Source organism: Canis lupus, chromosome 5 (assembly GCF_048164855.1).
Source record: "Canis lupus baileyi chromosome 5, mCanLup2.hap1, whole genome shotgun sequence".
In the NCBI taxonomy this organism is placed as follows: Eukaryota; Metazoa; Chordata; class Mammalia; order Carnivora; family Canidae; genus Canis; species Canis lupus.
The window spans coordinates 72,148,439-72,162,313 of record NC_132842.1 but is presented as its reverse complement, the minus strand read 5'-3'; the positions used below and the strand labels follow the sequence as shown (position 1 = coordinate 72,162,313).

The 13,875-nt window shown below is 42.5% G+C and overlaps 1 pseudogene; it reads left to right on the top strand.

The window, feature by feature from the left end:
* Positions 1-4,452: 4,452 nt before the first annotated feature.
* On the top strand, positions 4,453-5,632 carry LOC140634495 (DNA helicase MCM8 pseudogene; annotated as a pseudogene).
* The last annotated feature ends 8,243 nt before the right edge of the window (positions 5,633-13,875 follow it).

The following is a 13,875-nucleotide window of genomic DNA, read 5'->3' as shown; positions in this document are numbered from 1 at the left end:
GGGCCTGGGGGCTTGGGGAGCCTGGCGGTCTGGAAGCCGGGTCGTGCCACGGCTCCTCCACTCCACTGTAGGGTGGACTTTGGGGGGGCCTCTACTTTGGGGCTGTTACAGACACAGCCGTGAGGGGCATTCCTGTGGCACCCTGTGGGACCTGCTCGCTTTGGCCGTCTACACCCGGAGGCCTGGGCTTCTCCTTGGCTGGCCTTCCGTCCTGTGGTGCTTGGAACATTCTGCGTTCACACCTGGGCATTTTGCCTCGCAGTTTCCTCTGTGTTCCTCTTCCAAGCTGGGGCCGATTTCAGTTTATCTGGAGGCTAGATTGACAGTGAAGCTCTGCACCGAGCTGAAGCTTCTCGAAGACTATTCCACGTGTGGCTCATCTTTACATCCTCCTCCAGATGGGCCACCACGTTCGGCGTCTCCGGGGAGGGAGCCCTGTGCCCCCTCGCTGAGGCTCCCAGCCCGCTGGGACCTGCTGCCCGGCCCTCCCGAGGCGCCTGGATCCTGCCCCCCACCCCCCCTCCAGCTGCCCCTGGGACGGAAAGGAAGTCCCCACCGCTCGTGGGGCCCAGAAGCTCAGGGTTCAGGGCACAATGAGCGCAGCTGCAGCTTTTTACCCAGACCCGCCCGCTTGCCCCTGGTGCCCTGACTCCCGCAGGGAGCTGCTGGGGGCGACGGGGGTGCCCTGAGCTGTCCAGGCGGCCCCTGGGCTCTGTCCTCGGACCGTCCCCGGGGCCTCTCCCCGACAGGGCCGCCGGGCTCCAGCGCCTGATTCCACGCTTGCTGCAAGGACACGGTTTTGCGGCGCCGGTGTGGACAGACATCCCCTTGGTGAGCACTGCGGGTGTGATGGCACCTGAGCCTTTCCTTCCTCTCATCTGGCTTGGGGCGCTCCTGATTTCCGCCTCCCCCTGAGCGGCCTGTAAGGGGGGGCTTTGGTTCTCTTAACCTCCTTTTCTTAAGAAAACGCTGATGAGGAAGCCGTTTGGTTCAGGTGGTGAGGCCCCGCCGTGGGCAGAGCGCGCTGGGCTTCGGGCGGTTTGCTGCTGCTGCAACTTTTGGTATCTTTGGATGAAACCAGCTGCGTTCTAATTGGAACCTGGCAAGTGACGATTTGATTCCCAAATGCAGCCCTTGGGCCTCTGTTCTCCAAAACCGGGCATTTGCTTTTTGCAGCACTGCTTGGCCATGATATTCATTAGGCTCTGGAGGAAAATGACCAATGAATGGATCCATAAATTATAATGCGTGTGTTAACTCGGAGTTTAAGATTGTGTTTGCATCTGGTTTGTGGTGTCCACGCACGATGTAAAATGTGAGTGAGCTGTCTTCTCTGCCTCTGGATGGTGTTGCTAAAATTAACTTGTAAAAGAGCTCTATGCAGTGGCTTGTAAGAATTGGGCATTCTAAAACTCAAGTTCACGTGATCTGGGAAAATATTTGACATTAAAGCTAATTTAAGGTCGTTGGTTTAATGAAAATGAACATGTTTTTAGAGTTGTCAGCATTAGATGTAGAACATCTGTTCCACTGTGTTTACTGCAAGTTGGGCAGGTTCCGGTCATCTCTGTTGCAAAATTTCTTAGGAAAGGGGAAAAAAAAAACTTACAACTTCGTCTAATGCTTCATAGTTTTATGGGCAATCTACACGTAGTTGCTGAGAACAAATAAACGGATGTAAACAATTACTAAGTCTAGGTTTATCTGCTTTGGACTCCTATTAAAACTGGTACAACAGCTCATAATTATTACTTTTCAGTAGAAACTCAGCATTTTTAGAGTTAAGAATAAATGTAATCACGACTACTAGAAATAATGAGAAACAACTGTATGCCAGGAAAGTGAGATCGGTTATTTAAAGACAGAAATTGAGGGCACCTGGGTGGCTCCGTCGGGTCGTCGGTTAAGTGTTTGCTTTTGGCTCAGGTCAGGACCCTGGAATCGAGTCCCCTGTTGGGGTCCCTGAGTCTACTTCTCCCTCTCCCTCTGTCCTTCCTCCCCAATGATGCTCTCTCTCTTTCAAATAAATAAATAAATAAATATAATCTTTAAACAAACAAATGGGGCTCCTGGGTGGCTCAGTTGGTTGAGCATCCGACCTTGATTTTGGCTCAGGTTGTGAGATCAAGCCCCGCGTTGGACTCTATGCTGGACATGGAGACAGCTAGGGATTCTCTCTCTCCCTCTCCCACTGCCAAAACCCCAAAATCCAAATAAACAAAAATTCATCCCTATGGAATAAAGTGAGTTTTAATATCAGAAGTACACCAGTATAAGATTGGAATTTGGTTTTTCTGTTAAAATGATAGTTTGGGGTGCTTAGCTGGTTCAGTTGGTGGAGCATGAGACTTTTGATCTTGGGGTTGCGAGTTCGAGCCCCACATTGGGTGTAGAGATTACTTAGAAATAAAATATTTTTTAAAAAGGTTGGTAGGGACGCCTGGGAGGTTCAGCAGTTGAGCGACTGCCTTTGGCCCAGGGCGTGATCCTAGAATCCCAGGATTGAGTCCCACATCAGGCTCCTTGCATGGAGCCTGCTTCTCCCTCTGCCCGTGTCTGTCTCTTGTGAGTAAATAAATAAAATCTAAAAAAAAAAAAAAAAAGTTGGTTTTCTTAGTTATCGGTTTACCCTTAATAAGAAATTGTAAACAAAGGTTTCCCTTTATCTTTAATATTCATAGAAAAAGTTTCCATGTTGTGCCCTTACTAGGTCTTTGATTAAAGTTGAATCTTCTCAATATTGAAAGAGCTAAGTTTTGCTAACAACTACATAACTCTGTGTGTTTGCCTTTTTTTTTTTTAAAGATTTTAAAAATTTTATTTGTTAATGAGAGACACACACACACACAGAGGCAGAGACACAGGCAGAGGGAGAAGCAGGCTCCATGCAGGGAGCCGGATGTGGGACTCGATCTGGGACTCCAGGATCACGCCCTGGGCCAAAGGCAAACACTCCACCGCTGAGTCACCCAGGTGTCCCTGTGTTTGCCTTTAGAATCTGTTATTGCCACTTTAGCAAAATAGATCATTAGGTTTTGTAATGATCTGTAATCCTATTTAGTCATGTGTTTAAAATGTTCTGGTATTTCTGACAAACTTCCCAAAATTCAACTTCTAAATAAAGTGTTTTGTTACTAGTTGGGCTTACTTGGTATGTCCAAGTACATGGGAAACATTGAAATAAGTGATGATAAACCTTCAGAGAGGATATTGCGTGGGTGGATGCTGCAACCGTTGCAGAATCCCTAAGGTTTTTTGATATGTCCTAGTATAATGTCATCACTTATAATTCTAATTATTAAAGTGTTAATGTGTCATAGAAATAACCAAATTTCCTTGTTGATTGCATTGTAATGATCTCTAAACCAGATCTTTAACCACAGCTGCTTTTGAGTTTCTTTGTCCTTTGCAGTTGTTGTTTTAATTTGACACTCTTGAAAACCTGTTCCAGTTTTAAGAAGATTCGTGGAGAGGACTTTGACAAATACGGGGCTCTAATAATTTCTGGAACTAATAGGAAGACTGCATTCAAACAGAATAAGAATCGATTGCATGGGACTAAGATGAATTGGGGAAGATGAGTTGGGGAAGATGAGTTGTCAAAGTCTCAAGGTTTGACAAGTACATGTTCTGTGTGTACACTGGAGATTTTGTTAGCAAGAGCAAAAGAAAACAAAGGCTTCTGAGGATGGGTGTAAGCATGGAGGGTTGGTGGGGTTCTTTAAAGACCTTATACTATCCCAGAGATTGAAGCTGAAGCTGAACACCTGCTTAAACTCATTGTCAACCTGCTTTTGCCCTGTCACTTTTGCTCATGGACTTTTTTTTTTTTGAAGTTGTATTTATTTAAATAATCTCTACACCCAATGTGGGGCTCAAACTCACAACCCCAAGATCAAGAGTCGCATGCGCTTCTGACTGAGCCAGCCAGGTGCCCTTGCTCATGAACTTGTCAGAGCAGGTTTGGCAGTAGCACTCTTTGGGGGAAGCCAAAAATACGCAGATGACAGAAACAGAATTCTGACTTGAGGAGACCCACGTGTCCTTGTCGTTGGAGATGCAGGCTTGGGAAAGAGTCTGACGCCACAGGCAGTATGCAGCATTGCTCCGTGTGGAGTGTGTTTGTGGTGAGACCACACCTCTGGTTTGACTGTAACTCTTTCAAAAGCTAGTTCTTCCCAGGACGCCTGGGTGGCTCAGTGGTTGAGCATCTGCCTTTGGCTCAGGACGTGATCCTGGGGTCCTGGGATCGAGTCTCGTATCAGGCTTCCCACAGGGAGCCTGCATCTCCCTCTGCCTATGTCTCTGCCTCTCTCTTTGTGTGTCTCTCATGAATAAAGAAATAAAATCTTAAAAAAAAAAAAAACTAGTTCTTCTGGAGATTTTGCTTTGGAAGCCAGTGTCCTGCTACTTGGTGATCAAAGTATTTGTGGAATAGATGAATTTGATAAGATGGGTAATCAACATGAAGCCTTGTTAGAAGTAATGCAGCAGCAAAGCATTGAGGCTGGTATGGTTTGTAGCTTCCCTGCGAGAACTTCCAGTGTTGCTGCTGCAAGTGCAATTGGAGGACACAGCAATAGACAAACAGCTTGGGGTGCCTGGCTGGCTCAGTCGGTAAAGCATGCAACTCCTGGTGTCAGGGTCATGAGTTCAAGCCCCACATTAGATACAGAGTTTACTCAAAAATTAAAGACAAACAGCTTCTGAGGATTTAAAAAGGGGGAGCGCCTTGCTGTCCAGGTTTAACTTGGTCTTTATCCTGGTACGCTCCAAATGAGAAACAGGACCACTTACTGCCTGAACATGTGATTGCATTAAGAGCTAGAAACCTGAGAACCATGGCAGTTCATATGGATCATCAAGATTCAAATATTTCTGTACTTGAAGTAGTTTCTGATAAAACATCATGAGAAAGATTAAAGGTAGTTTCTGGAGAAACCCTAGATCCAATCCCCACCAGCTATTGAGAAAGTAAGTACACTGGTCATGCTGTATGTCCATCCAAGACCATCCACGGAAGCTGCTCAAATTCCTCAAGAATTTTTCCTTGACCTCTGGAATCGGAGCCAATGATTCAATGGCCCACCAGTCACTACTGGGTAGCTGGGATCTGTGATTTGTCTAACAGAGGCACGAACAAGGTTAGAATGGAAAGAGGAAACAACCAAAAATGATGCTGAGGATTTCAATCTCATCACCTTCCGCAGATTGCTGAAGAGTGATAAACATTTCAGGTTCCTGATGTTGAAAATTTTATCCGATCACTAAAAGACCAAGGCTACTTCTCAGAAAAAGGCCCACGGGTGCCTGGGTGGTTTAGCAGTTGAGCATCTGCCTTCAGCTCAGGATGTGATCCCAGGGTCCCGGGATTGAGTTCCACATCAGGCTTCCTATACGGAGCTTGCCTTTCCCTCTGCCTATGTCTCTGCCTCTCTCTCTGTGTGTCTCTCATGAATAAATAAATAAAATCTTTAAAAGGCCCAAAGATTTACCACCTTCAAACTGGTAAACGATGTAGTAGGACTGCCTGGGACCTCCTAGGATTATTAAAGAGTATGGAAAAAAACAAAAAACCCCAAAACTTCTGGAAGACAATATCCCAAAAGTAGTAATAGGAAAGGTATTGATTATATATATGTATATCTTATGATTCTTGCTTGAAATACACTGCTGGTTCTCTGATGTTTGCTCTTTCAGATTTAAGAAAATTCTTTCTTTTAAACTATCTATGACTTAAAGAAATTTGGTGAAATATTCCTTTGTAAACAAATATAAAACACTTCTCTTTTCTCCCTACTGCATCCTTCCAAAATTCAGAGACTCTCAGTGAGTATTCTTATATTCTTATGGCAGTGTATGTATTTATGTAAGTTCAGTAAGAATCTGCTCCCCTTCTCACAAGACACATTTGGAAACATTGTGTGACCAAGCCTTTGACTGGAATGTCCTATTTGATAGAGACATGCATAGACTCAGATATGAGCAGATGACTTTAAGGAACTGAGGTTGACTTTATGAAACCAACGAGCCCCTTGGAAAATTGGCCTGGTAGCTTGCTAACAGGTTCCCAGCAGCCTTACCACGTGAGTAAAGAAAGTCATTTCCTGGCGGGTGCCAGAACCTCAGGATACTTTGGGGACTTTTGAAGGGAGGAATTTACTCAAAACTATAGGCATTGCAGGCAAAATCTGATGGCAAGTAGTTGGCTTGGCTGCTTTGCCTGGAGAAGTTATTAAAAGTTCTGAATTTCCTTCTGAAAAGCTCCAGCAAAGCAGATTAAAACAAAATACAAAAAACAAATTAAACAAACCCCAAACTCTATATGGCCACATTCTTGCCATGCTTATGTAAATAATTATGGCAACTTTGCTAAAACTGGACAAAATAAATTAGTCTTAATATGGATATCTTTGGAAATGAGCATGATTTTAGAGAAATTATGTTTCAGGGACACACCTTTTACATGTTAGATCAACTGAGTTTGTGTTGTTTGCCTCTAAAACTGGGCTGGATTCTGGATTCTGGTTTCCTTGAATATCTGGCTATGACTCTCCAAACTAAGGTTTCCAATCTTCCATCCTCTTGACTTGGCATTACTGAGAAATAAAACTTCCCTTTTTCCTGAAGCTCTGCAGACTGAAGCTGGACAACTTGAGGTAGGCATGCAGAGAAATTGGCACTACGGCCCATGTTGAGACCATATTGGTGCCCGCTGCTCCGTGGGCCACTCAGGAAGATCACCAGAGCCCTTCAAATTGCAAACTGAGGAAATCTACCCGATTGCTACTGTCTGCCCTCACTCCATCTGAAGAGTCGGATCTCTAGAACAAAACAGAGGCTGGGGAAGACTTTACCATGGTGCCAAAGACAGCTGTAATTTTTCGATATTTGCTCGTTCCTGTAGATACCTTTATGGGTTGAGTTGAAACTTTTCCATGGATTCAGGGAAGGCCTCAGAAGTTGTCAAAACACTTTAAAATGAAATAATTCATGCAGTCCCGGTGGCCCAGCAGTTTAGTGCCACTTCAGCCCAGGGCGTGATCCTGGAGACCCGGGATCGAGTCCCATGTCGGGCTCCCTGCATGGAGCCTGCTTCTCCCTCTGCCTGTGTCTCTGCCTCTCTCTGTGTGTGTATGTCTCTCATGAATAAATAAATAAAATATTATAAATAAATAAATAAATAATAAATAAAATGAGATAATTTCTACATTTGGATTTTCGCTAACAATTCAGAATGACAAGGCAGTGGCATTTGTGCTGAAAGTCACATGAAGTGCCCAGTGCCTTGGGCATTCGCTGGAAATTACATGCTTCCTGGAAAAATGAACCATCTATGTAAAAGAACACTGGCAAAAGTTTTCCAAGAAACCAAGTTGGGAAAAGCCTTGCTGGTTACCCTGCTTTGGGTAAGAGTGGCCTCTAGAAGTAGGCATGGTTTAAGCCCCTGTGAACTATTATATGGAGGACACTTTCTATCCCCATTCATGATTTAGGAGTTCCTGATGGGACTCATGGAACTGGATACTATGAGGTACATCCAGTCTTTGGGGAATACTCTTAAGTTTGCTCCTGGCAGGTTGATGTACACCACAGATGTGCCCTTACACGGCCTGAACGCTGGAGATATGGTGTCACCAGGCCCTGGAAGAGCAGGTATCTGGAGAACCAACTCCAGCCTCACTCCACAGAACCTCCTACCCATTCTTCAGTGAAACCAAAGAGAATTAAGTGGCAGATTCACCACCACTTTGAGCTGGTTCCACAAGAATCCTCAGGTTCCTGGCATTCTGTCAAGGAGAACATCAAAAAGAATCCTACTGGGGATCCCTGGGTGGCTCAGCTGTTTAGCACCTGCCTTCATCCCAGGGTTTGACCCTGGAGTCCCAGGATCGAGTCCCACGTTGGGCTCCCTGCATGGAGCCTGCTTCTCCCTCTGCCTGTGTCTCTTCTCTCCTGTGTGTCTCTCACGAATAAATAAATAAAATCTTAAAACAAAATCCTACTCTTCTCTCTCTCCCTCTGTCCCTCCCTACTGCTAGCGCGCTAGCTAGCTCTCTCTTTCAGAAGTAAATAAATAAAAGGAATCCTGCTCGGACTAGCGAGCCTCTGATGGACCTGAAACTATTTTGGAGAGCTGGTCCCAAGAAATCAAAGAATATTTCTCTTTTTAAAAAAGTTTGTTTGTTTGTTTGTTTGTTTATTTATTTATTTATTTATTTATTTATTTATTTATTTGAGAGAGAGTGTTTTCACACAAACAGGGGAAGGGGCAAAGGGAGAGGGAGAAGCAGACTCCTCGAGGAGCAGGGAGTCCGATGTGGGGCTCCATCCCAGGATCCCGGGATCATGACCTGAGCTGAAACCAAATGTTCAGCTAACTGACCCGCCCAGGCGCCCCTCAAAGAATATTTCTAAATACATAAAGTTTCCATTCCTCCAACCCCATTTCCCCAGGAAGTAACTAGAGTGGCCAATGTCCCAATTCCCTCACTAGTGAGGAATGATCAGGAGACAGTGGGGATAGAAACTGGTAACCAACAGGACTAGAAGCACAGCTGCAATTTTTAACCCAGGCCTTTTCTGTTGGCCTTAAATATCCCTCACTCCACTCCGGGGAGGCGGATTTGAACCTTGCCTCCTGTATTCTTGTACACCTGATGTCTCAGTGATTGGCTTTGCTGTGTGTTGGGCAAATGAACTTGGGTTCAGTTACACTAGGGACATAATGATTGTCCTGTAGCTTGATAATAGGTGGCCTGCTGAGTCCTTTTAAAGCATCAGCTTCATCGAGGTATTATTTATGTCCTTAAAATTTACCCATGAAGGAGAAAAGAATAAGGTAAGCCAAGGCCTTCTGACTAGTTATAAAAAAAATAGAATCATATCTATATTTATGCCTTTTTTTACTTTTTAAATAGATCATGTATTCATATATATATGTGTTTGTGTATATATATGTATATATATATGTGTGTATATATATATATATATATATATATATATATATATAGTTTTTTTAAGATTTATTTATTTGAGAGGGGGGAGGAGCAGAGGGAGAGAGAATCTTCAAGCAGACTCCCTGCTGAACAAGGAGCCCAAGGTGGTCCTTGATCCTGGGACCCTGAGATCATGACCTGAGCTGAAATCAAGAGCTGGCTGTTTAACCAAGCTACCCAGGTGCCCCTCCATTTATATATATATATATATATTTTTTTTTTTTAAAGATTTTATTTATTTGACAGAACACAAGGGGAGCAGCAGAGCAGACTCCCCACTGAGTCGGGGAGCCCGATGTGGGGGCTCTATCACAGGACCCTGAGATCATGACCCGAGCTGAAGGCAGATGCTTAACTGACTGAGCCGCCTAGGTGCCCCCATTCATATACTTTCAATAGTTCTCTTTCTCTTTTTCCTCATTATCATATGTAGGCTGTGGTTAAATTTACCATTTAGTATGGGGGTCAGCAAACTTTCTGTAAGGAGACACACAGAAGTATAAATATCCTGTCCCGCCTCCCCCCTGCCACACACACACCAAAATGAGCCACACAGTAAACATTTTAGAATTTGAGAACTAGTCAATGTTCCACAAATGAACATGGCTGGGCACTGAGGGTGGGCACTGTAGCTCATATTTGTATAACTTACATGTATCATGAAATATTTTTTTCAACCATTTAAAAATACAAGATTTATTCTTAGCTCATGGGCCATGTGAAAATAGGCAGCAGGCTGGAGTTAGGTACAGGCTGGTTTTCGCTGACCTTATTTTAGTCCATAGGCTGCAGAAGATGACGAAGAGTAACTGAAAGGCCCAGAAGTATGTGTGCATGTGTTCCAGCTGCTGCACCAGTACTGATGCAGTACTCTTAGCTGACACCCGTCCTTCACATTCGGGTTCTCTATGTTGTGCGTTCGATGGGCTTGGACAAGTGCATGATGTCATACATGCACCAGTGCAGTCTCCTGCACAATAGTTTCTCTGCCCTAAAAATGCTCTGTGCCCCCACATAGTCTCCCCTTCCCTTTTCCTGAGCCCCTGATAACCACTGATCTTTGCACTGTCTCCACAGTTTTGCCTTTTCCAGAATGTCCTCTAGTTGGGATCTCAGAGTATGTGGACTTTCTGATCAGCTTCTTTCACTTAGTGACAACATTCGAGGTTCCTCCATGTCTTGTAGTGGCTTCATAGCTCATTTGTAATCACTGAGTAACATTCTGTTGTATGGTTGTACCACAGTTGATCTGGTCTTTCACCTATGGAGATATCGGATATCTTGATTGCTTCCAGGTTTTTAAAAAAATTTATCTTTAATTAATTAATTAATTTTTAAAAGTAGGCTCCACACCCAACATGGGGCTGAAACTCACAATCCAGTCACATGCTCTACCAACTGAGCCAGCCAGGTGCCCCTAATTGCTTCTAGTTTTGACTGTTATGAATAGAGCTGCTATAAACACTCATGGGCAGGTTTTCATGTGGACATACTTTTTCAGCTAATGTGGATAAATACCAAGGAGCATGACTGCTGGCTAGTAAGGGTGTTTCCCTTTGTGGGAAACTGCCAAAGTGGCTGTCCCATTTTGCATTCCCTCCATCAATGAGTTTCCTATTGTTCCACGTCCTTGTCAGCATTTGGTGTTGTCAGTGTTTTGGATCTTGGCCATTCTAATAGGTGTGTAGTGGTCTCTCATTACTGTTTTACTTTGCATTTTCCCTGGTGACATATGAGGTGGAGCATCCTTTCATCTACTTCTTTGCCATCTCTAGGTCTTCTTTCATGAGGTGCCTGCTCAGATCTTTTGCTTATTTTTTAATTGAGTGTTTGTTTTCTTACTGTTTTTTTTTTTTCTTACTGTTTTAAGAGTTGTGTGTTTTGGATACAAGTCCTGTGTTGGATATGTGTGCATTTTGCAAATATTTAATTCCGATTTGTCACTTGTCTTTTCACTCTTTCAGCAAAGCCTTTCAGCTGAAAAGTCCAGCTTGCTATTTTTTTTTTTTTTCATGGATTGTGCTATTGGTTTTATATCTAAAAAGTCATTGCCATGCTGCACATGGCTGGCTCAGTCAGAAGAGCATGAGACTCTTGATCTTGGGGCAGTGAGTTTGAGCCCCATGTAGGATGTAGAGATTATTTAAATAAAAATAAACAAAAAGTCATTGCCAAATGGAAGGTCACCTAGGTTTTTTTCCTATCTTGTAGCAGTTTTGTGTTTTATGTTTAGGTCTGTAATCCATTCTGAGGGTGTGTGTGTGTGTGTGTGTGTGTGTGTGTGTGTGAGAAAGGTATAAAGATCTTTGTCTAGATTCATTTTTGTCCATGTAGTTGCCCATTTGTTCCAGCACCATCTGTTGAAAAGCTGTCCTTTCTGTATTGAATTGCCTTTGCTCCTTTGCCAAATATCAGTTGGCTATATTTGTGTGGGTCTATTTCTAGGCTTTCTATTCTGTTCCATTGACCAATTTTATTTGTCTTTTTGTTTTGTTTTGTTTAGCCAATACAACTCTGTCTTGATTACTGAAGTTTATAGTCAGACTTGAAATTAGGTAGGCTTGGTCTTCTTACTTTATTCTTCTCCCTCAATGTTGTGTTGGCTATTCTTGTTTTTTCCTCCCCCCATTTCCATATACATTTTAAAATCAGTTTGTTGATAGCTACAAAATAACTTGCTAGGAGTTTGATTGGGTTTACATGGAATCTGCAGTTATTCTAACAATATTGATTTTTTTCTATCCATGAACATGGAATATCTCTCCATTTATTTAGATATTTGATTTTTTTTCCCTCCAGAGATCTTGTACATATCCTGTTAGATTTATACACGAAGTATTCCATTTTAGAGGGGTGCTAATGTAAATGATATTTACATTAAATGGTATTAAATATTCAATTGCAATAGAATATTTTTAATTTTTTAATTTTTATTTAAAAATTTTTTTTTTATTTATGAGAGAGAGAGAGAGAGAGAGAGAGGCAGAGACACAGGCAGAGGGAGAAACAGGCTCCATGCAGGGAGCCCAATGTGGGACTTGATCCTGGGACTCCAAGATCACGCCCTGGGCCAAAGTCAGGCATCAAACTCCTGAGCTACCCAGGGATCCCTGAATATTTTTTTAAAAGATGCATTTATTTTTTTTCAGATGGGGGGATGGGCAGAGGGAGAGAGTCTTAAGCAGACTCTGCACTGAGCATGGAGTCTATAGCAGGGCTGGATCTCAGGGCTTGAGTGAAACCAAGAGTCACATGCCTCCCACCTAGGCACCCCTGCAATTGACTTTTGTTTTTTTTGCTTTTTTAAAAAACAATTTTTTTTTGTTTTAAGGGAAAGAGAGAGTGTGCACATAAGTGGGGTGAGGGGCAGAGGGAGAGGGAGAAGCAGACTCTTCACTGAGCAGGGAGCCTGATATGGGATTCATCCTGGGACCCAAAGATCATGACCTGAGCCAAAGGCAGGGACTTAACTGATTGAGCCACCCAAGGACCCCTGCAATTGACTTTTGTATATTAATCTTGTATCCTGAAAACAACTTGCTTTAGTGGCAGGGGTTCTTCTGTCAGTTCTTCAGGATTTTCTACAAAGATGATGATATCATTTGTATATGTTTGTCTATATTTGTGAATAGACAGCTTTATTTTTTTCTTCTCAATCTGTATCTTTTATTTCTTTTTTTGTCTTATTGCATTCCTTAGGACTTTTATATTAATGTTAACTAGGAGTGGTGAGCGGGATTATCCTTGCCTTGTTGCTGATTTTAGGGGGAAAGCATCTAGTTTCTCACCATTAAGTACAATGTCAGCCAGAGTTCTTTTAAAGATTTATCAAGTCTATCCATATCCTAGTTTGCTGTGAGTTTTTGTCATGAATTAGTATTAGATTTTCTTAAATGCTTTTTCTGTACCTATTGGTATGCTCATGTCATTTTTCTTCTTTAGCCTGTCATGTGATGGATTACTTTAATTGGATTTTGAATATTGAATTAGTTGTGCATACATGGAATATCTGATTGTGGTATATAATGTTTATTTTTTATTATAGAACTTTTATTTTTTAATTATTTTTTTTTGTTTTGGTAGTTTGTGGTTTTCCAGAAATGTGTCCATTTCTTCTAGATTGCCTAATTTGTTGGCATACAGCTGCTCATAATATGTTTTTAAAATCGTTTGTATTTCCTTGGTATTGGTTGTGATTTCTACTTTTTCATTTGTGATTTTATTAGAGTCTTTTCTCTTTTGTTTTTAATAAGCCTGGCTAATGGTTTATCTATCTTATTAATTCTTTCAAAGAACTAACTCCTGGTTTTGTTAATCTGTTCTACAGTTCTTCTGGTCTCTATTTCATTGAGATCTGCTTGAATCTTTATTTTTATTTTTATTTTTTAAAATATTTTATTTATTTATTCATGAGAGACCCAGATAGGTAGAGACATAGGCAGAGGGAGAAGCAGGCTCCCCGCAGGAAGCCCGATGTGGGGATCGATCCCTGATCCCGGGATCACTCCCTGGGCCAAAGGCAGACGCTCAACCGCTGAGCCACCCAGGCATCCCCTGCTTGAATCTTTATTAACCCTCTTCTGATTGGTGCAGGTTTTATTTGCTGTTCTTTCTCCAGTTCCTTTAGGTGCAAGTTAGCTTGTGTATTTGAGTTTTTTCCAATTTTCTGAGGGATGCTTGTATTGCAATGTATTTCCCTCTCAGGACTGTTTTTGCTGTATCCCAAAGATTTTGAATGGTTGTATCTTCATTCTCATTAGTTTCCATGAATTTTTTCATTCTCTAATTTCCTGGTTGACCCTTTCATCTTTTAGTGGGATGCTCTTTAACTTCCATGTGTTTGAATTTCTTTTGTTTGGATTTTTTCCAAATTTCT